A 22,222-nucleotide genomic window follows, 5' to 3' on the forward strand; every position below is an offset into this window, starting at 1 on the left:
ACTCAAGGTGAGAAAGTACATCCTGTTCTTTTTTTTCTACGTCGAACTAGACCCTTTATTCAGCGATGCGTACACACGTGTAACGTGGTTAGCACTATACAAGTAAGAAGATTGGAGACTCCGCTGCTAGCATCCCTCTCCTTGCTTCTTCGACGTAAAGCCCATGATGCGCCCACCCTGCCTAGGTAACCCGCTGCGGCGGATATGTGACCTTAATGAGCTGTCACTTCCACTGGAGGTCGAAGGTAGCTTTGAATAACAGTTTCTGAAGAGCTATCGGACGATGATGAAGGAGTACCTGGAACTAAACCACAACTTAAACTTCCACACGTCGGAGCAGAACCGCTCGACGGTGGGCTCTGAAAAAGTAAGGTGCAATTCTTTCACCAGCTAACCGCTAATTACAATGGCGACTGCTAGGCATTACAATTACATCAAAGCTGTTCTCAAAAAGCTTCTGTGAAGAAGAACCAAATTATGTATCTGTGATCCACGCCGTACATGACTGACCAGAGTGGATTAAATTTTTTAGTGCACCTGAACTTGTATGTGTGATACATTATTAGAACGATTTCAAAAGGCTGCATTTTGACCACGACATGTACTCATGTCAGATAGATTTATGTTCTGACAGAATGTAACTTTGCTGTGTTACTTGAAAATGGCCATAAGGCCGATATTGCAATAGTAACAATAAATATTTCACAGTCAACGGCGACTATGATGTCTTTTAAGAAATATTATATGACTGTGAATCCCAACCATGAGAAGTTAATTAAATTTTTTAGCCTTGTGGCTGCTATGTGAGTACGTAGTCCATCATGATTAGTCAGCAAGTAACACATTAAAAAATATGACAAGTTACTTAGTACCATGAGGGCGTACTAAAACGTAATGCCTCCGAATCTTTTATGTGAAAAATCTTACATCTTCAAGAATAAAACTTACTTCACTAACATTCTGCGTATTTATTCGTAGATACTGGAGGTTTCATAAACACTATACATATATCGAATGCATATATTTTTTAAACTTCACGACGTACGAATATGAAACTTTACACACATATTTACGAACCTCTCAAGTTCAGATTGCAGATGTTCAATATGTCCTTCATCAGAGACACGAAAAACATCGCATAGATACTCAAATTCCTCCCATATACGGCCAAGCATGTCCTTCGCCACTGATTTTATGGCAGTACGGATCCGGTTCTTCAGCTCCTCCAGGTTCTGTGGGAGTGATGGTACATAAGCGTTGCCTTTAACGAAACCCTACAGGAAGTAGTCAGAGGGTGTCAAACCCGGTAACCATGGAGCCCAGCTGAAACATACTAAGTCGCCAGCTCCTTGACGACCAATCGAACGGTTCGGTAGAGCTTTATGATACTGCTCACCGATAACTGTGTTTCCATCAAAGAAGAATGGGCCGTAAACAGATGATGAGGGATACGGCACAAAACACATTCACTTTGAGCGAACCTCGTACATGTTCAGTGGCTGCGTGTGGGTTCTATAGGCCCCAAATTCAAACATTTTGTTTGTTTGTCAGACCACTAACACGGAAAGCCACTTCATCACTTAACACGATGCGTTGAGCGAAAGTGTTATCATTGTCAACAGCATCAAGGATCTCGTTACAAAATGCCACACGTTTACGTTTGTCATCAGTACGCAGTGCTTGAAACAGCTGTAACTTGTACGGCTTCATAACAGACCGACGTCTCAAAACACGCCAAATTGTTGTTGCAGGCAGTTGTAACTCCCGACTGGCACGATGAATTGATTTTTAATGACTACGTTGGAAAGCACTTTGAATTCGTGCAACATTTTCTTCAGGAACACGAGGGCGGCAAGGACTCTTTCCTTTACATACACATCCTGTATCTAGAAACTGTCGATACCATCTGCGAATGTTCCACTCATTCGGAGGATCAGTTTGGTACCTCAACCTGAAACGTCTTTGAACTGTAATCACGGAACGCACTTTGCAAACTCGAGAACGCAAAATGATTTCTGCTGTGGAGTAGCCATTTTAAATATATAACGGTTACCAAGCAAAACAGAAGACAACTGACATCTAACGGCTATTAATATAAACTACACTATGTATTCGTTTCTCCAATAGCCAAGCCGAGGCGCAGCGATCGATAGTTTGGACTAAATAATACTTTATAATACGTATATTCTTTTTGAAACATCCTGTATTTATTTCTTGAAATAGTCACCCTGCAGGCGAACAAAACGAGACAAGTTTGTTGTACCATCATATGAGAATGGTTTTTTTGACGGAGCCACCAGCTCACCGCCTGTTGCACCGCTTCGTCGCTATCAAAGGTGCAGAGACACCGTAATGTTTATCAAGCTTCTCTTTAGTCTCCTGAGGCGTTTTGCCTTTCATAAAGAAATTAATCACCACACGAAATTCTTCTTCGTCCATTTTTGATAGTAACTCCACTTCCTTGATTCACAAGAACGCCAAACACAAAGAAATAGACCAATATGCCTGAAACTAGGTGTTCGTTCTTTCCAAATATGCTACTAACTAAACATGACCTCGATACGCGCCGGTGGTGCCATCTCTCGGACTTTGCACGGACTTTTCCAACGCCCCTCGTCAACGCACGTTTATATTACACATCGTCATGTTACACGCTACTTAATTTGGAACCATCCAGTGACAGAGGGTTGCACCGTGCTTCAGGGAAGCAGGATAGTCGACCGAGTAATACAAAAATCCGGTTTCACTACTTTTCAGCAGGTCCTTGTGCCAATGGGCATACATTCTGCAGTATCTCATATGCTCGTCCTTAACACTTGAGGAAAGAAGTATAACTCTTAGACAGATTTGTCCCGTTGATACAACTTACTTCAAAGAACAAGCTCATGTTAGATTTCTCGGTACTACGGAATGGTGGCGGTTGCAACAATGGGGACAGCGGAGCAATTTTTTCGTCGTTGAACTGGGTATCTCAAAGTATGTACCAATATACTAAAGCTCATTAACGGGGTCCATGCAGCCGAGCTGCAGTGACGCATAGCATTCGGTTTGCGAGTGATTTAGTTCACCAAATTAACTATGTTGCAAAACGAAAAAGGTTCTGTACTGAATGTCGAGAAGAGCAGTTAACACGCACCTTCGAAACACTTCCAGAGAAATTTTTGAACAAGCAGAGTCGTTGTACCGCTGGGGTCCGACGTGGGACTAATAACTTCATAGAAAAAAACAACTAGTTTATTATACGGGTGCAAGCGTCATGGTCTGTTAACAATAAAAGCTACAGAAGACAGTATGCTCGTCTGACTTTTGACTCTGCTATAGACTATTAGAAACATGAAAAAATATGAAGCTTGTACGGATTTACCGCACGTGTTGTCTGGAAATATACGTCAGTCCCTAGAATGTCGTATGAGTACCGGTATGCTTCTTCATGAAATGAAATTGTGCGTTCTTGTCCTTGAGAATCTGTGAAATTATGGGGCGAAAAATTTCTTTTCAGTTAAAATTTATTGAATTTTCTATAAGTGATTTCGTACATTTATGTTTTACCTATTTTGGCACTGATGAAAACTGGTATTGGTAAAACCTTCGGCGTGGGTGCCGCTGGAGAAGCTGTTCGTCCTCTTTCTACAGAATCAGCGGAAGAAATAACACGCGAAACTTCACGAACAGGTATGAAGGCTCGTCCACAAACGAGTAACATATCTGTGGCCGAGAGGGCTGCACTACGTAAACCTCGCCAGGATACCGAGACGGTGGTTCTTCAAGCTGATAAGGGCAATGCCACTGTTTTAATGTCTCGTGACGATTGTCATAACAAAATGAACAGTTCACTGAGTGACAGCACATACCGCAAGATCAGTAAAGACCCCACGAACCAGGTGGTTAGCAAGGCTGCTTCGCTTCTGAACGCCTCCCCCCTTCCACCAGAAGTTGTGCGAAGATTGAAACCAAGTGATGCGGTGCCTCCAAGTCTTTATGGGCTTCCAAAGATCTACAAGAATGGTGTTCCTCTGGGACCGATAGTGAGTAACATCGGCTCTCCAACCTATGATTGTGCCAAACACTCAGAATCGTTATTAAGGCCTCTGGTGGGAAAATGCGCTCATGGCGTACTGAAATCACTCAAACTGAGCAATTCTCATATGTTAATCAGTTTCGATGTACTGTCGCTGTTCACAAAGGTTCCTCTTTCCGAACCATTGTTTCTCATTGGAAAAAGTTTCGATAAAGAGATTTCAGCTTTGTTTGAGCATGTTTTGACCTCGACATATTTTGTATTCAATAACGAATTTTATGAACAGACTGACGGTGTCGCCATTGGTACTCCTTTGTCGCCTTTGGTGGCCAACCTTTTTCATGGAAGACTTCGAGGAGATGGCGCTGGAATCTGCAAGCTTGAAGCCCACAGTCTTTTGGAGATATGTTGACACGTTTGTAGTGTGGCCCCGTGGTGAAGACAGGTTAAAAGGATCTTTAGATCATCTGAACTCCATCCACAGACAAATTCACTTCACGATGGAAATCTAAACAGATGGCTGCCTTCCATTTTTGGATGTGCTGGTACGGCGGAAGGATGATGGTACCTTGGGACAAGCGGTTTATCGAAAGCTGACCCATACGGATTTATATTTACGAGCAAATAGCTGCCACCATCCTTCACAGACGATGAGTGTACTCAGAACTCTAGTACACAGAGCACATGTCATTGCTGACGAGAGCAGTCTGGAGGACGTGCTTTTACACCTGAGAAGAGTTTTTGAAGCCAACGGGTACTCACAACAGCAGATACACAAGAAGCTACAAATGAAACCAACTGTGGGGATAAGAAAATCAGAAGAAGACAAGGAAAGTTTTAAATCGATGACTTTTCTGCCATACGTGGGAAGCCTATCATCAAAAATAGGATCGATCCTCAGTAAGCATGAAGTGAAAGTGATTTTTCGCCCTCCACCAAAGACAGCAGCACGCCTGGGTTCCGTCAAAGATGATTTGGTGCTTCGGAACCCTGGGGTTTACAAGATCCCTTGTGAGTGCGGCCGTTCATACATCGAACAGAGGACACGTACTATCCAGGAGAGATGCACAGAGCACCGCAGGTACACCCGCCTCTTACAACCTAATAAATCTGTTGTGGCCGAGCACTGTATTGACACTGGGCACTCAATGGTGTACGAAAATGTCGAAATTTTAGCCTCGACCTCATCCGTCTGGGGCTCAGTAGTGAAGGAAACAACTGAAATTCGCTTGGCGACGAATTTAATTAATAGAGACAGCGGCTTCAGCTCGGACAAATCTTGGAATCCGGTAAGTTCTGTAATAAAATCACAAAGATGTCGCGACGATGCAGATCGCAGTGATACATCGATATCACCGTGTGGATCGACTGCACAGCCATAGATCTATTTCCATCCATGTCCCATACGTCTTTGCCGCCGATTAACGTCTCTGGCGCCTTGTATATCTGTGGCGCATACACAGTGGTGCGGTCCACGGCTGAGCAAGTGCTGGAGCGTCAGTCACCTCAGCTCACTCTGAAGATAGCTGGACGGTATTCAGCAGAAATATTAGAAGAAGAAGTCAGATTTATGCAGCTGCACGTCCGAAATTTTATGGGTCATCCTAATTTATGTTTCCGTGATTTCCCTAAATCGCTCTAGGCAAATGCCTGGATGGTTCCTTTGAAAGGGCACGGCCGACTTCCTTCCTCATCCTTCCCTCATCCGATGAGACCGATGACCTTGCTGTTTGGTCTCTTCCCCCATATAACCCAGCCCAGAATACACGAAAAGTTTGGCCATATTCCCCAGAACTGCTGCAAGTAATTTTTAATCAAATAATTTTCTCATACTGAACAAACTCAGTAAGCGACGCTAAATAACAGAATTAACATTGTGCCTTTCTCACTTGACGTTTTCTGTCCACGTCCCGTTCTTTATCCATTGCACATGGAAACATTTCTATAAACCCTTTTTGCATTCACAGCGTCAGATTTACCTGATGGGCAACATTAGAACTAATTTTTTCCTGCTTAAATCGGTTCCCTATTAACGCATTAGAATATCTGCAACGTTTTCAGGCCACATAATAATTATAGCCCACTCTGGACCACTGTGAATAGATGAACTTTATTGTAACTGCCCAGTACAATAATTCGAAAAGGAAGGAACGGTCCAGCATAACTTTTATCGGCACGCAATATTTGTAAAACATGTATAACACACACTGTCGTCATGACAATACATCCATGCACATAAAAAGAAGAGACTCTATTACAAAAAATTGTGGCGATGAAACAAGGAGTCTCATTTTTAAATCGTCATGAAAAATACTGAGCCATAGAGTTGCGAGAGAGATCGAAGGAGGAACAGGTTTGTTCACTAACGTGCTGTCAAAGTGTATTGGATTCATCAAACATCATAAGACTAGTGCTTCCACTTTGTAATTAGCATTCGGTGCTGTATGCTAGAAATGACAACACTGCAGCACGCTTAATTAATTAGTTAAATATGTATCAGCCTGTTCATTTTGGTACGTAATTAATAAGCGTTCATTCCGGAAACAGGAATAAGACTATACAAACAACGCTTGCTAATAACTTGCTTTTTATAGAAATAATTGACTGCAAGAGGTGGACGTAACAAGCAGGTTCTAAATCGAGCCCGTAGGCCAATTTTCGTAATGTATTGACGCTTTAATTTCATTATCAATTCTACTCAGTTGCACCAATCTCTTGAAAGATAAGTCTGTACGTTTCTGTGAGTAATGTACTAATAGCAGTTTTCAAACGTAAGATCTCCATCGTTCAGTATGAAACATACGATCTCTTGATACTTGCTACATTCAGCGTTCCAAATAATGTGAAAAAAATTGTGTTCAGTTATTTTTCCTGGGTACGCTAGATCTTCTTTACCAGATGTTTCTCTTGCGCCTTCAGTTTTCCGCTATGAATTACGTGCTTCTCCTTCCACGCCTTCCCATTGCAGCACCTCTTCATTGCATACTTTCTGTGTTTTATCTGATCATCTGTCACTTTTCATGGTTTTCCACTTGTACTTTTTTCAGTAGCGTAGCAGTGGTGTGACGATAATCTGCTTCACAGGAGCCGAACGCTAAATATTGATCAAGTGTTCAAAGATTCCGAAAATGCTGAAGCGCATATAAACTTAAATAGATGGCAATGTCATCCTTACTGACTTTATTTTACGTGAGCGTTTTTATGTGACGAGACCATAATGGCTTTAAGCGGAGAATGAGAGAAAAGGCCTATTATTGAATTCGTCTATTTCACAGAGGAAGATCGTTCTGCGTTTACTCCTTTAAATTGTCGCACGAACGTCAAGCTGATAGATAATGAAAAAGGTGACTAATGGATAAAATAATCAACTGAATTCGCTGAACAGAAGAAAGAAAACTGAATCTGGTGGGTTAGCTAAGTGTTCTACGTAAAGTAACTTCTTCTCCTACAAGTGACAGTGTATAGTAGGTGGCTACATGTCAGGGGCTTTCCTAATGATTGGTAAAATCAACAGACCATACCTGTTTTGATCGTCCAACACACACAAATAACTATCTACCATTGTCGTTATTTCAGCCTGTTCTAGAAATATGGAACACGTTTTATACTCACGTACTGTGAAATTTCTGGAGACCTAAAATCTCGCCTACCGTAATCGGACTCATCATGCTGTGTGAAATCCAGCTCCACGAGGCCCATATGGCAACAGATAACGGGGCTCAGGTTGATGCCGTGGGTCTTGATTTCCAAAATGTGGATCTGACCATTGTCTCTTGAACAAAATACGAGCCTCCAGAATATTAGGACACAACTTCATGATTGGACTGAAGAATTCCATTTTTAATGGAGTGAAATCCTCAAACGTAAAACTAACTTGTGACGTACCCTACGACTTTTCACAATATACAGGGTATCTCAGACATCTCATGACAAACTACAAGAGGTTTTAGAGGGTGTCTCGAGCAGTCCTCAAGAATAGGCAGCACCAGCGTCCTACTGTATATGCGGTCTCCTTTACTGATGAACTACACTTTCCTTAAATTCTTCCAGTTAACCAAAATCGACCATTTGCCTACCCTACCATAGTTCTCACATCCTCGTTCAATCTCATATCGTTTTGCAACGTTTCTCTTAGATATTTAAACGATTTGACTGTAGTTGGACACTAGTAGGACACTGGTAGGACATTAGTAATACTATATCCGAACAATACAGGTTTGTTTTTCCTACTCAACTGCATTAACTTACATTTTTTTCCACATTAGGGCTAGGTTTCATTCATCACACCAGCTGCCAATTTTGTCTAAGCCGTCTTGTATCTTCCTACAGCCACTCGACCTCAACACCTTACCGTACTCCACACATCATAAAAAAACAACGGCAGATTGCTGCCCACCCTGCCCGCAAAATTTATGAGTACAGAGAACAACAGCGGTCCTATCACAGTTCCCTGGGGCACTCCTCACTAAACACTTCTCTTCGATGAATACTCGCCGGCAAGGACAACATACTGGGTTCTCTTACTTTAGAAGTCTTAGAGCCACTCATATATCTGTGGATGTATTCCATATACTTGAACCTTCGTTAATAGCCTGCAGTGGGGCACCGTGTTAAATACTTACCTGAAATCTAGAAATATGGAATCTGCCCGTTGTCCTTCATCCATAGCTCGCAGTATATCATGTGAGAAAATGGCAAGCTGACTTTCGCAGGAGGGATGCCTTCTAAAATCATGCTATTTTGTGGACATAAGTTTGTACCAAGGAAGTTTATTATTTTCGAACTGAGAATATGTCAATGATTCTACAGGAAACAGAAGTTAGGGATATTGGTCTGTAATTCTGCGGGTTGGTTCTTTCACCCTTCTTATATACTAGAGTCACCTGCACCTTTTTCCAGTCGCTTGCGACTTTGTGCTGGGCGAGAGATTCACAATTAATGCAAGCTGGGTAAGGGTCAACACCTCAGAGTACACGTTGTAAAATCGAACTGGGATTCCATCCGGACAATATGATTTATTTGCTTTAAAATCTACGTTAGGGATGCTAATTACTATATCGTCCTTACTAGGGCCTGTCCGATGGTGATATGACTGCACGTTTGTACGATTGTCTTGTGTGAACAATTTCTTGAACGTTAAATTTAAAACTACACCTTTCATTTTGCTATCTTCAGCTGCCTCGCCTGACTGGTCAACAAGAGACTGAATGGAAACCTTAGACCAGCTTAGAGGTTTTATGTAGGACCAGAATTTCCTCGGGTTCTCTGCCAGATCTTTTGTTAGGGTGTGACGGTCGTAGTTGTGTGCTTCGCGGATAAATATTTTCACAGACTCCCGAATCCCTACTAACCGTCACTTGTCATTTCTGCTTTCTCTTCTAAACCGAGATTGCAAGAGCCTCTGCTTCCTCAGCATCCTCCGAATTTCTTTATTAAACCATGATGGGTCTTTTCCATCCTTAATACTTACTAAGCACTTGACTGTCCAGGCCACGATTTACAGTCTGCTAAAATATAGCCCGTAATTCCTCTACATCCTTCTTAATGGAACTACGTAGTGCCAGTTCACTGTCTAAGTGAGATGTTAATAACTGTTTATCTGTTCAATCCAGTAGTACTATTCTCTTACCCTTCTTGACTGATATATTAACTTTCGTAATCATAGTTTCTATAATGATATCATGATCGCTAATCCCCGTTTCTATACTGACATTGTCGATAAGGTTCGGCCTATTTGTAGCTACGAGGTCTAAGATATTTCCATTGCGAGTGGGCTGCCGAGATAGCTGCTCAAGACAGTTTTCAGAAAATATGTTCAAAAGTATTTGACATGACTGTCTGTCTGTACTCCCCGTAGTGAATCCATAGACATCCCAGTCTATATTCGGTAGGTTAAAGTCCCCTCCAGCTAGTATTGCATCGTCTGAGTATTTACGCGCTATTGACCGTAGACTTCGCTTGAATGACTCTAGAACTGTTTCAGGATAATCGGATGGCCGGCAAAAAAATCAAACAATTGACTTTGTTTCACCTACACCGATTTTACGAGACCAGATAACTTCACTGTCACACTCAACTTCGACCTCACTAGAGACATATTTTTGTCAACTGCAATGAACACCTTCCTTCCTGTGGCCTCGAATCTGTTTTCAGATATACGTTCCACGATTCGCAAAATATTTCAGCGTTTTGCACTTCGGGTTTCAGCCATATCTCGGTCTCAAGAACAATTTGAGCTCGAGAACATTCCTGGAGGGCAGTGAATTCGAGAACTTTATAGCACCAAAACTTCGACAGATCACCGATAAAATGCCGTTTGCCTTCCCTTGCCGCATATCGACTGGTGAGCGTTCATTGGAGCACCTCAAACTACTGCCCAGACTAAATACCCGTCATGTGCACTCCACAAGTACTCTGCCACCCTTGTAGCTGCTTCCTTTGTGTGGTGCACCACTGACCTATCAAGCGGAGTTCTAAAAATCGCCACACGATACCGCAGGTCTAGAAATCTGTACCCGAGGCCGCCACACAGTCAACGAAGCATTTGGCTGAGACCCTCCAAAAAAAAAAAAAAATGGCTCTGAGCACTATGCGACTCAATGTCTGAGGCCACCAGTCGCCTAGAACTTAGAACTAATTAAACCTAACTAACCTAAGGACGTCACACACATCCATGCCCGAGGCAGGATTCGAACCTGCGACCGCAGCGGTCACGCGGTTCCAGATTGAAGCGCCTTTAACCGCACGGCCACACCGGCCGGCTTGAGACCCTCCATTCGGCTGCAAACCAAAGAACACCAATCAACTCTGAGAACAATGCTGTAGATCGCGAGCTCCGCTTGCACCCCGCGCTCACCATCTCCGTCAGTCGCCTGTAAGAACTGACGATCGTTCAGAAACCATGCGTCTTCGGTGCCGAAGTGAGCCACTTCCAGACGACTGCACACTGCACCCTCGATAGTGGCAGGCAGGGCTGCCCCCACATTCCGGATGGGGCCCCACGGCAGATATATAGAGTGCACATAGGATTCCTTTCCAGCCCTGAACGCTATCTCCCTAAGGATCTCCATAAAGCGCCTAACATTGGAGCTCCCAATAGCCAGTAAACCTCTCCCCCGCCGTGTGCCTGCTCGGACCCTGCTAAAAGAGCGACCACCTGTCCGCTCACAGGCCTGATACATGAGGCGCCCAGTCTACACATTGGCCCTCCACCTCGAGCGATAAGAACACGCTGCCACCAGCCACTCATCCTGCTGTGAGGGTGAATCCGCTGCTGCGGGTACACTAGTAGGTGCCTCGGAATCTGAGCCCACGTACAAAACAACCGGCATCTGAGAGGTCCCATACGACGCGCTAGAGTCTCCGCCGCCACTACATCCTGAGACAGCAACCTGAAGGTGATTGACTGTAGCCAAAAGCGCATTCAGCTGTTCTCGGACTGCGGCCATCTCCTACTGTGTCCGGACACAGCATGTACACATCCTAGTCATCCTAGCAAGACAAACTAAACAAATAAACCATAAAAGCTGACAGAATTCAAGATATGCAACTTGCTACCATCCTGATTTGTCACCAATGGACGCTATTGCATTGTTGAATTACGTAGCTGGCTGTTCCATGAGCAAATTCCGTCGCACAAAATTTAAAAAATATCCTACAAAAAACACACCACTTCACTTGCCGCACTGTAGTTGTACTTGTGTATCAGCCGAGAGCTGAAGCCTGACTGGCTTACTAAACGAAAGGAGGGCTGCTTTCAAAATAAAACAAATGAGCAACTACTTCGCTACACACTGTCTCAATTTACACTTACCAAAACGGGAGAATAAACCTCTTAAACAGAAAAACCAAGCAAGAAATTTACTAAATACACTACGAAACAAACACAAAGAATGAGAAACACACAACTTGCCGCTCTGCAGCTGTACTCGTGTATCAGCCGAGAGCTGGAGCCTGATTGGTCATGACCCATACATGTTTTGTGGGATTCATGCCAGCCGAACTGGAATTTTTTTCCGGATTTTTTTATTATACAAAAACAGTAACAAAAATGGCTAGCTTACAATGAAATGACATAAATAAGGTGGCAGATAATTGCAGTCATAAATTACAGCATTTAACGAATGGGGAATGATATGCAGTCTTTAGCAGTAGCACATGACTGTCCCCTTCAACTGGTGGCAGTTCATCATGCACATTTCCTTCTCCCGCAGCCAGAGGTTAGACCCAAATTAATCAGTCAGTAAATCCTTCATGTGTGTTCCTTCCAGGGTAGATTACGTGGACAGAAGTGCAGTCCCGAATAGCGACATCGCAAAATCCTTCACTGCCTTGTTATTTTGTCAGTTCCAGCCTTCTGAAAGCATCCTTAGGGATTTCAAGATCTTCCTTTATAACAGACACCAGACACTTGCCGTCATAGTCTTGTATTCTGCTGTACTATTGATTTACTTTTCATGTGTGGCTTGCAAGTGAGGTTAGGGTCGGAAACGTGACGCAACCCATCCTCTCTCCACGAGGAATCCAGCTCCTAACCTATACCAATTCTGTTGAAGACAAATCGGCACATGTTACCACACTTAAGTGTTTCTCGAATTCATTTTCCATATACATCTTGTATTCAATATGTTCATCGCTCCCAATATTGTTAAAAATGTAACTTGTATATTTGTCCATTAACGAAATCACTGCGTTATTTTTTGCCTGAGGGTAGTAACTTTCTTCTGGTCTGAAGAAAATATTAGTTGGTACATTGTTTGCTGAAGTTTTTGTTATTTGAGCAATTTTTTCCGTCGTCCACCTCCAGCTGATAATCCGAACTCCACATGTGTAAAGATGAGGCACACTATCAACGAGGTTGCGTTTCCTGCAGAGGCTAGTGTCACTTAAACCGATGGCAAAGAGACGCTCATTAGTGCTGATTACTTTATTGACTAACTTGCAGCCGGCCGGTGTGGCCGAGTGGTTCTAGGCACTTCAGTCTGGAACCGCGCGACCGCTACGGTCACGGGTTCGAATCCCGCCTCGGGCATGGATGTGTGTGATGTCCTTAGGTTAGTTAGGCTTAAGCAGTTATAAGTTCTATGGGACTGATGACCTCAGATGTTAAGTCCCATAGTGCTCAGAGCCATTTGCACCATTTTTGACCACCTTGTACCACGCTGTTGGTCAAATCATTCTGTCGATTTGTCCACAATGTTCCTCAAACCAATCACGAACAACTGTGGCCCAAAGACATGGCGCACTGTCATTCATAAAAATTCCATTACTGTTTCGGAACATGAAATGCACGAATGCTTTCCAAGTAGCCGAACATAACCGAGGACCCAGCACATTCCATGTAAACACAGCCCACACCATTATGGAAACACCACTAGCTTACACAGTGCCTTGTTGAGAACCTAGGTCCCTCTTACTAACTGAAGTGGGGACGCATCTGTCCAGGCCACTGTTTCCCAGTCTCCTATGGTTCAACCGATCTGTTGTGCTGTTAGCAAAGGTACTCGCGTCGGACATCTGCTGCTATAGCCCGTTAACGCCATATTTCACTGCACTGTCGTAACAGATACGTTTGTCATACGTCCCACATTGATTTCTCCTGTTATTTCACGCAGCGTTGCTTGTCTGTTAACACTGACAACTCTACACTAGCGACACTGCTCTCGGTCGTCAAATTAAGCCCGTCGCCAAATACTTTGTCTGTGGTGAGAGATAGTGCCTGATATTTGGTATTGTCGGCACACTTTTGACACAGTGGATCTCGTAATATGGAATTCACCAACAGTTTCTGAAATAAACTGTCCCATGAGTCCTGTTCCAGCTGCCGTTCCGCGTTCAGTTTCTTAATTTCCATCGTACGGCCATAATCAGGTCGAGACATGAACGTGAAGCACAAATGATAGTTATGCCTATGCACTATGTATGCGATTCTACCGCCATCTAGTAAGTGCATATCGCTATCCCATAACTTTTGTCACCTCAGTGTATATTCCGACATTTGCTTTTGGAAAAAATAGTTGTATCTTACTCATAAATTCATTTTCACAATTTGGTTTTTTTTAATCTTAGGTAATCGGTTCTGAACGCCAGCATTATTGCTTCTCAATAAAGAAACGGGTATTTCAAGTTTACATAATAGGTTCTAAAGCAAAATTTTATCAGCTAAACACACAAACAATAAAATGACAAGATTGGTGATGTATTTTTGTTCCCATGTTCCTTACACACTTTCAGGCTCTTCACCATCTTTTAAACACCAGTGGCAGAACGTTCTATAAAAGGATATGTGCTGTTCAGGGATACAGGACTCCAATTCCTTGAGGCCAGCTACTTTCCTATCTCTTAATGTAAAACAATTTTTGAATGATTCTGCATTTGGAAGAGTTATTGTTGTGACGAAACTAACAGCTAAACGAAAAGTGTGCTTTTGGTATCACGTTTCCACTACACTCACTTTCGTATTTAAATTACATGAATTCTTGGACAGTCTGAGACTGTTTCATAATTCTGGAGATTACTTTATTGTTGGTTGTGTCCAAAGGCAAGATATTGCAGTATTTTGGCCATAATCATGTATACAGCAGTGTCTTGCTCTGAAAATTGTTTTCAAGCTCTTTGCAAGTTCCACAGGTATTAATTTGCGGGCCACCAAACATAAGTGAAAACAGTCTTTGGATATCTTCAGATAAAATTCATACTCCAGAATGAGATTTTCACTCTGCAGCGAGGTGTGCGATGATGTAAAACTTCCTGGCAGATTAAAACTGTGTGCTTGACCGAGACTCGAACTCGGGACCTTTACCTTTCGCGGGCAAGTGGTCTACCAACTGAGCTACCCAAGCACGACCCACGCTCCGTCCTCACAGATTTACTTCTGCCAGTATTTCGTCTCCTACCTTCCAAACTTTACAGAAGCTCTCCTGCGAACCTTGCAGGAGAGCTTCTGTAAAGATTGGAAGGTAGGAGACGAAATACTGGCAGAAGTAAATCTGTGAGGACAGAGCGTGGGTCGTGCTTGGGTAGCTCAGTTGGTAGAGCACTTGCCCGCGAAAGGTAAAGGTCCTGAGTTCGAGTCTCGGTCCAGCACACAGTTTTAATCTGCCAGGAAGTTTCAAAAATCGTACTACATGCTTTGGGGTATGGAACTTTTTAATTGCTCATACATAATTTTGAAATTTAGTTTCCTTTTAAATAGTAACGTTCTAGCTTGGAATAGTAATTGTTTTGGTATGAAAATTTACGTGATCAGTAATCGTATTTATTTCCACGCCATTGACCTGATTTTCTAATGCATTTTAACCCTCTGATCAGTAGGGTTTTTTCACCAGCGAGTAGATTGCTTATTCGTCCTCCTGATCATTTGGAGTGTGACCCCATGGATGTATTCCACGTGTGTGTGTGTGTGTGTGTGTGTGTGTGTGTGTGTGTGTCAGTAAGCTTTTTGATCATATAGAGATAAAAACAAATACCCATATTTTGACACTCCATCTAGCTGAAAACAACATTTGTTCTTCCCAAATTTATGAAACAGAGGAGAAATACCAGTTGTCCAGGTCTACTGCTGTTTCAGTAACGAACTTTGGTGAATGTGTTCTTTGATATTATGTCAGCATCCCTCAGTTTTGCATTGTTAAAGACCATTGTGGGTTATATCGCTGTAGATGTTAATCGCATGGCATTAAAGTGAAAAGTATGTGTAAAGTATCTGGAGAATCGACGTGAAAAAAATTAATAAAAAATAAAAACGTTTCAGTGGCAAATCAGTTCCACAGAAACCATTGGTGAAAGGCGTAAGTAGTATTGTAGTAATGACTGTTATGTATTATTAAAATAGTAAACTAATGTGTTATTGAATGACTGAAAGTCGTATTTTCGAATAGGTAGTGTCAGAATGCCCTTCAAGGGATGTATAAATCCAGATGGGCACGTCTGAGCACAGAGAGGAGGGAGGAGAAGATAGACCGTGAAAGGGAAGATTATGAGATAGACAGACAATGTGGGAAGGAGGAGAAGTTCAGAGAGAGAGGGGGAGGAGGAAATGGACAGACGGAGGGTAGAGGAGCAGGTTGACAGAGAGAGGATGCAGGAGGAATTTGACAGAGATTTGATGATGAGACGGACTGAGAGAGGCTGTGATGGACAGAGAGTAGGGAGCAGAACAGATGGAGGAGGCAGAACAGATGGTTTTGGAGAGTGAGCCAGGAGGAATGCAGAGAGATGGGGGCAGAAGAAGTGGACAACGTGAGAGATCAGGAGGAGATGAACAGAGGGGATGGGAGCAGGACATGGACAGAGTTGGTGGAGGTGATGGACAGAGGGGCTAGAAGGGGTTTGAAAGCTTGAGAGGGGTAGTGAACAGGAGGAAAAGAAAGAGGGGTGTGAGAAAGAGGTGAGCAGAGAAAGGCAGAGAGAGGGAGAGCATGGATATGCATGCAGATGAGGAAGGAAGGAGATGGACTGAGAGAAGGAATAAGAGGAAATGTATAGAGAGAGGGTGGAGTATGAAGTGTACACAGAGAGAGATGTTTATGTGGACAGAGAATGGGGGGGGGGGGGGGCGCAGTATGAGATGGGCAAAGGGAAGAGGTCAAAGAGAGGGCTGTGAGCAGGAGATGGAGAGAGAGAGAGAGAGCGTTAGAAAACATGGATGGAGGTAGAAAATCAGTTGCACCCAAGGGGAGGAGAAGATGGATGGGGAGGAGATGATGAAAGGAAGAAGGGAAGAGGAGATGGACGTAAAGAGGATGGACATAAAGAGAGGGCGAAGAAGATGGATATAGGGGGGAGTAGGAGATGGAGACACAGAGAGGGGGAGGTAGGAGATGGACACGCAGATGTGAAGAAGGATATTGACAAAGAGGAGGGGGAGGAGATGGGCACAGACAAGGGGAAGAAGAGATGGACAGAAAGAGAGGGAGGTTGAGATGGACTGTTGTAGGGGGAAGAGATGAGGGGAAAATGTAGATGGACAGAGCATAGGGGGGGAAAGGAGGCAGAGGAAGGAGTAGATGGATAACGTGCAGTGGGGGAATTTGTGTGTATCATACAGGACATGGAGTGGGGGTAGGTCCAAAATATAGATGTGAGGAGACAGGTGGAAGACGGAGAGGATGTAAGGTGAAAGAGCCTGCAGAGGCAGGTGAAAAACGCACAGTCTGTGAGGAAGCAGTTGAAAGAAAGGAGAGAGAAACAACCTTTTTTTTGTACTTTCAGCATTGCAGCCCAGTCAGCAATCGTGATAATCCAATATGTAAGAAACTATCAGCCTCGAGTGCGGTTATGAAACCAACCTTTACCTAGGTTTCAGCCCAAACGATTGAGCCTTCTTCAGAAGATATACTTGAAACTATAAGTTGCCTAAGAGGGAATGCTCTAGAAATAAAACTACCACAGCCTTAATAGGCGTGTTCACATTTTAAAAATGCGGTACCTACGTGCTAAGTCAACACCAAGACTTAAGCTCTGGCGTGAGCTCACGTGATCTCCCGAGGCCCACCGCACAGCGTCCTTGGAGACAAGGCGCCCGCCAGAGCTTGTCTTAGTGTAGACTTAGTACGTATGTACCGCATTTTTAAAATGTGACCAAGCCTACTCAGTCTGTGTTAGTTTTATTTCTAGACCATGCCCTCTCAGACAAATTATAGATTCAGGTATATATTCTGAAGAAGGCTCAATTATTTGGGCTGAAACCTAGGTAACGATTGGTTTCATTACCGCTATCGAGGCTGATAGTTTCTTATATATTAATATTTTTTTTCCTTTCTAATATAAGATTGGAATGAAAAGCAAGCTAACAACCCTGGGTACTCAGCTTATTTATACAGGGAGGTCCATTGATCGTGACAGAGACAAATATCTCACGAAATAAGCGTCAAACGCAAAAAACTACAAAGAACGAAACTTGTCTAGCTTGAAGGGGGAAACCAGATCGTGCTATGGTTGGCCCGCTAGATGGCGCTGCCATAGGCCAAACGGATATCAACTGCGTTTTTTTTTGTATAGGAGCCCCCATTTTTTATTACATACTCGTGTGGTACGTAAAGAAATATGATTGATTTAGTTGGACCACTTTTTTCGCTTTGTGATTGATGGCGCTGTAATAGTCACAAACATATGGCTCACAATTTTAGACGAGCAGTTGGTAACAGCTAGGCTTTTTAAATTAAAATACATAACGTAGGTACATTTGAACATTTTATTTCGGTTGTTCCAATGTGATACATGTATCTTTGTGAACTTATCATTTCTGAGAACGCATGCTGCTACAGAGTGATTACCTGTAAATACCACATTAGTGCAATAAATGCTCAAAATGATGTCCGTCAACCTCAATGCATTTGGCAATACGTGCAACGACATTCCTCTCAACAGCAAGTAGTTCGCCTTCCGTAATGTTCGCACATGCATTGACAATGCACTGACGCATATTGTCAGGCGTTGTCTGTGGATCACGATAGCAAATATCCTTCAACTTTCCCTACAGAAGGAAATCCGGGGACGTCAGATCCGGTGAACTTGCGGGCCATGGTATGGTGCTTCGACGACCAATCCACCTGTCATGAAATATACTATTCAGTACCACTGAACCGCACGCGAGCTATGTGCCGGACATCCATCATGTTGGAACTACATCGCCATTCTGTCATGCAATGAAACATCTTGTAATAACATCGGTAGAACATTACGTAGGTAATCAGCATACATTGCACCATTTATATTGCCATCGATCAAATGGGGGCCAATTATCCTTCCTCCCATAGTGCCGCACCATACATTAACCCGCCAAGGTCGCAGATATTCCACTTGTCACAGCCATCAATGTTTTTCCGTTGCCCAACAGTGCATATTATGCCGGTTGGCGAATGACGCTTCGTCGCTAAATAGAACGCATGCAAAAAATCTGTTATCGTCCCATAGTTTCTCTTGTGCCCAGTGGCAGAACTGTACACGACGTTCAGAGTCGTCGCCATGCATTTCCTGGTGCATGGAAATATAGTATGGGTGCTATCGATGTTGATGTAGCATTCTCTACACCGACGTTTTTGAGATATCCTATTCTCGCGCAATTTGTCTGCTACTGATGTCTTGATTAGCCGCGCCAGCAACTAAAACACCTATTTGGGCATCATCATTTGTTGCCGGTCGTGGTTAACGTTTCACATGTGGCTGAACACTTCCTGTTTCCTTAAATAACGTAGCTACCCGGGGAACGGTCCAGACACTGTGATGATGTCGTCGAGGATACCGAGTAGCATACATAGCAAACGCCGGTTGGGCATTTTGATCACAACAGCCATACATCAATACGATATCGACCTTCTCCGCAATTGGTAAACGGTCAATTTTAACACGGGTAATGTATCACGAAGGATATACGGTGCGCTTTGGCGGAAAGTTACGCGATACCACCTACTTACACGTTTGTGACTATTACAGCACCATCTATCACAAAGCGTAAAAAGTGGTCGAACTAAAACATTCATATTTCTTTACGTACTACACGAATATGTAAGAAAAAATGGGGGTTCCTATTCAAGAAAACGCAGTTGATATCCGTTTGACCTATGGCAGCGCCATCTAGCGGGCCAACCATAGCTCTATCTGGTTTCCCCCTTCAAGCTAGACGACTTTCGTTGTTTGTAGTTTTTTCGTTTGATGCTTATTTCGTGAGATATTAGGCCTGGTCACTATCAATGGACCACCCTGTATAATCAAGTGGAAGCGATCGAGTCATGGCCAGTCGACGGGTCCATTGAATCTGCTTTCAAAGTAGCGTTTACCTCTCAACGAAGATTCCCGAGAAACAACACGTTAGACTGTAGGTGTCCTTTCCCTGGTAGGGTTGCTGATGCAGATTAGGGATGTGCAGGTATCCCAAGTGGCGTCCATCTGAAAGACTTGAACCAAGTGTTTGAGCCATACGAAACTATTACTAGTAGGACGTTGTATCACATTTGGCTTGGATTAATTTTCTAATTAGGCTAGAAAGGGAGTCTAAAACTCATTGTATTCACTCCTGAGGCAAGCTGGCCCAAAAGTGTTGTTAATGCTCCTTGGTATCCTGCATACTAATAGTGGGACGCACTTGACATAAGAACTTATCCCACACGTTTTACTGGGAATCAGTCGGGCATTACCTTTGGCCATGAGAGTACCTGAGCATCAGGCAGCCGTTCGTGTTGCGGTGTTGACTTCAGTCCATGGATCCGAAAGTAGTTCCTTAGATCAGCTGCTGTTACTCTCTGACCAGTGATGCGGAATGATATGGGGTGACACAGGTAGATCCTGGCTAGCATGCGCGGATGTGAAGGGGTTACGATCTTCCCTTCTGGTGGTCACGCAAGTTAGTGTGGAAAGACAAGTATGCCTAACCTCAAGTTTCCATGCAGAACAACATCGGGTGACTGTCACATCCAAACACCCTAGAAATCAGGATATTGCATGATTCGACCAACTTGCCAGTTGGAGACCCACATAGAGGACACTCTCAAACTCTGCTACGTGCTGATAATGCTGTCTCTCACAAGTATGTGGCCTCTATGTGTCCTTCACAGTGATCGCCCAACATCTGACACAGTTCACGGCCCTCCTATACCCTATCAGGCCTGGTAACAACACGAGGAAGACTAATACCCACAGGTGGCCAATACACATGTGACAGGAAAGAATTTCCGTGACTCCCAGTTATCATGATAAATGAGGTACTGTAAGCATATATACATCTCCTGAAATCGTCCCGTTAAGGAAAACAAAATCTTTCTATTAGGAAATGGTAATTTAATAAAATGGTTCAAATGGTTCTAAGCATTATGCGACATAAGATCTGAGGTCATCAGTCCCCATGACTTAACACTATTTAAACCTAACACATCCATGCCCGAGGCAGGATTCGAACCTGCGTCCGTAGCAGCAGCGCGGTTCCGGACTGTAGCGCCTAGAACCACTCGGCCACAGCGTAAATTGAATAACAGGCCATGTCTGATACTGGGAGAGCTCCTATTTTGTTCATTATATGTACCTGTGGTTCTTGATTACGATGAAAGGGAAGGGACAGTTTGAATTCCAGCAGTGGCAAATAGCCTGATTCTCTCGAACAGCGCAAAGCTTAGCTTAAAAGTCTCTTTACGGCAGACACACAACTATCAGAAGTGTCGTACTCTACGCTGTAGTGACGTTTGGAATTGAGTTCTTGAATTGTTGCGAAGTCCTGGCGCTGAAATAGTGCGATAAAAGTTTATTTCCTCAGAAGTGCAAGCTACACAGAAAATTTCAACAGTAATCCTGGATACGGGACGGTATTAACACTCTGCAGCCGAAAGGAATTGTTAGAATGAAACTTCCAGAGGGATCATGAAATTTGCTCGGATATCCCGCTTCTTAAAAGCGCCGCAAGTGAGATGCGAGCACCAAGGTTGCAGCCCCAGGAGCGTACACAGCCCTAATCCGTTAGAAAGCTTACAGACATATCTCTTGCCCTGGCCTCCATCGAGGGTGCAGTCGTAAACACACAGTTGCTACTCGAGTACTTACTAGTGTTGTACAACATTGGGAACGCGGTCTGCGCTCCCAGCTTGTTATCCTCGATGGTCCTCCGGCGGATGGGCCGAGTGGAGATTAGGACGACACACGATCCGCGCGCCTGTGCGTGGGAGGAACGGAGGGCGGGAGTGGGCTGTTGGTAGCAGCTATCGCGCTGTTGTGCTCATAAATACTGCGCCAGGAGACAGCGCCCCCAGCACTTGGCGGCCACGAGCATAAATTCTGCGCCGTAACGCTCTCGTGTTGACCGCTCCCCCGGAATAATTACCCTTTGTACTGAATTCGCGTCGAAAGCGTTTTTATGTCGGATAATTAAAGCGGCTTTTACGCGCGCAACACAGTCTGCTACAGCTTCGCACTAACGTCGGTCTAATAAATTGTCCCGCGAAAACTAGACATGAAATTTACTAGCAGTAAATAACGGTTTAAGTCCCCGTAAGCAGCGGGGTGCATCGGAGAATTTTTGTGTCGGCGCAACTTGAGCACTGCGTGAGATAAAAACAAAAAAAGGAGGCGCCGCTGTAATACAAACTGACGAGACTGCAACGGCGTTATTATCAGCATCCAACAGCCCTCTCACTATCTAAATAGTCGCTATAGGAAAATCTGCTCTCCACTTACGATGCGCGGTGAAACCCAGCTCTTAGGTTCATTACCATAAACACG

This window comes from Schistocerca americana, chromosome 2, assembly GCF_021461395.2.
Source record: "Schistocerca americana isolate TAMUIC-IGC-003095 chromosome 2, iqSchAmer2.1, whole genome shotgun sequence".
NCBI lineage: Eukaryota > Metazoa > Arthropoda > Insecta > Orthoptera > Acrididae > Schistocerca > Schistocerca americana.